Genomic DNA, 2,616 nt, shown 5'->3' on the forward strand with positions numbered 1-2,616 from the left:
TATTGCTTAAATCAGGGGCAATCTCACTATGTTAGGAGTCAATGCAATGAGACTTAAGCCACAGACTCAATCAGCCCACTGGATAAGCTTCCTGAAATCTGCACATGACAATAACTTTTCCCGAAACTGACTGATGCAAAAAGTAGCTCATGGAACTGCCGAGTTGACGGATAGGGCTGATATTAAACGTGGCTTATGTAGAGGCCCACATGATTTAGTCACATCTGGTTTCTATCCCCTTCTGGAATGTTGGGTTTATTTTGACACAGGCTCTACATTCACGAAGGTGCTCGCTTCGGTAGCACATATACTAAAATTGGAACGATACAGAGAAGATTAGCATGGCCCCTGCACAATTTGTGAAGCATTCCATATTAAAAAAAAAAATACATTCACGATGGTACAATTATTGGTAAATGTCAGTTTTGTTGCTATAAACAAACAAAAAAATAATGCCTGACCAAAGCAACCTAAAAAGGGCTTGGTTTTCAGTTTGAGAGGCAAGGGATGCAGGACACCAGAAGAATATGGCTGATGTCACAGCCTCTTCTGCAGTGAGGAAGCAGAAAGCTCTGAATGCTAGTATTCATCTTGCTTCCTCTGTCATGCAGTTAGGGCCCTCAGCCCATGGAATGGTACCACACACGTTCAGGATACAATATCTCACCTCCATGATTGAAGTTCACACTTGACTATGCAATGAGTTCCAGCCAGTCTGTACAACATGAGACCCAGTCTTTTGTTGTTGTTATCCTTTTTATTTTATTTCTTTTATTGATATTTTCTTTATTTAAATTTCAAATATTATCCCCTCTCTAGGTCTCCCCTCCAGAAACCCCCTATCCCATGCCTTCCCTGCCTCTGTAAGCATGCTCCCCCACCCACCCACCCACTCCCTCCTTCCTACCCTGGCATTCCCCTACACTGGGACATCAAACACCCTTAGGACCAAGGGCCTCTCCTCCCACTGATGTCCATCAAGGCCATCCTCTGCCACATATGCGGCCGAAGCCAGGTGCACTCTTTGGTTAGTGGTCCAGACCTCAGGAGCTCCAGCGGATCTGGTAAGTTGACACTGTTCATGCCCCATGGGGCTGCAAACCCCCTTAGCTCCTTAAGTCCCTTCTCCATCAGGGCCATCAGGGACCCTGCGCTCTGTCAATGGTTGGCTGTGAGCATCTACCTCTGTATTTGCCAGTATCTGGCAGAGCCTTTCAGGAGACAGTCATATCAGGCTCCTGTCAGCAAGCACTTTCTGGCATCCACAATAGTGTCCAGGTTTGACAACTGGACTGTATATGAGATGGATCCCCAGGTGAGGCAGTCTCTGGATGGTCTTTCCTTCAGTCTCTGTTCCACACTTTGTCTCCGTATTTTCTCCTGTATTTTGTTCCCCCTTCTAAGAAGCACTGAAGCATCCACACTTTGGTCTTTCTTCTTCTTGAGCTTCATGTGGTCTGTGAATTGTATCTTGGGTATTCTGAACTTTTGGGCTAATATCCACTTATCAGTGAGGGCATACCATGTGTGTTCTTTTGTGACTGGGGTAACTCACTTGGAATGATATTTTCTAGTTTCATCCATTTGCCTAAAAATTTCATAAATTCATTGTTTTTGATAACTGAGTGATACTCCATTGTGTAAATGTACCACATTTTCTTTATCCATTCCTCTGTTGAGGGACATCTGGGTTCTTTCCAGCTTCTGGCTATTATAAGTATGGCTGCTATGAACATAGTGGAGTATGTGTCCTTATTACATGTTGGAGCATCTTCTGGGTATATGCCCAGGAGTGATACTGCTGTGTCCTCAGGTAGTACTATGTTCAATTTTCTGAGGAACTCCCAGACTGATTTCCACAGTGGTTGTACCAGCTTGCAATCCCACCAATGGAGTTCTTTCTTCACAACCTTACCAGCATCTTCTGTCACTTGAGTTTTTGATCTTAGCCATTCTGAGTGGTGTGAGATAGAATCTGAGGGTCATTTTGATTTGTATTTCCCTGATGACTAAGGATGTTGAACATTTCTTTAGGTGCTTCTCAGCCATTTGAGTTTCCTCAGTTGAGAATTCTCTGTTTAGCTCTGTCCCCCAATTTAATAGGGTTATTTGGTTCTCTGGAGTCTTAAGAATCAAACAATAACCTCAAAGGGACAACCACTTTGTGAAAATAGAAAAAAAAATTCTGCTGGGAAAATGTTTACTTTTCAGAGACACTTGGGAGTGAAATAAGGGCTTTTGTAAGTACGTGATCTCACGTGGTTCAGTGACCACTTCCATTTTCCTTTGGTTTTGGTAATGAATGTCAGCAAACTATTAAAAGGTCCATCAGTCCTAAAGTGACTACAAACCCAGGCCAACAGAAAATGGCTTTAGGACAATAGATGCTCTCAAGCGATAGTAAGACCATGGAGTGTACAAGAGAAGACAGGTCCCTGTGGCCCTCTAGCAGAAAACAAAACAAACAACAAAAAAAAAAAACAATTCCATTTAGTTTCCTTTAATCAAAAATTTCAAAATTGTAGATTAAGAGTACTTTGAATTGCCCCAACTTATAAAATATCTCCATATGAAGATAAAATTGTTCCAAAGAAATTGGGTGAGGTGAGCCTATCT

The 2,616-nt window shown here is 42.5% G+C and overlaps 1 non-coding gene across 1 annotated transcript; it reads left to right on the forward strand.

Annotated features, from left to right (window-relative positions):
• Positions 1-286: 286 nt before the first annotated feature.
• Positions 287-394, forward strand: LOC116097653. The gene has a single exon (XR_004121497.1). It is a non-coding gene; the product is annotated as a U6 spliceosomal RNA (small nuclear RNA).
• The last annotated feature ends 2,222 nt before the right edge of the window (positions 395-2,616 follow it).

This window comes from Mastomys coucha, unplaced genomic scaffold (assembly GCF_008632895.1).
Source record: "Mastomys coucha isolate ucsf_1 unplaced genomic scaffold, UCSF_Mcou_1 pScaffold19, whole genome shotgun sequence".
NCBI classification, from domain to species: domain Eukaryota; kingdom Metazoa; phylum Chordata; class Mammalia; order Rodentia; family Muridae; genus Mastomys; species Mastomys coucha.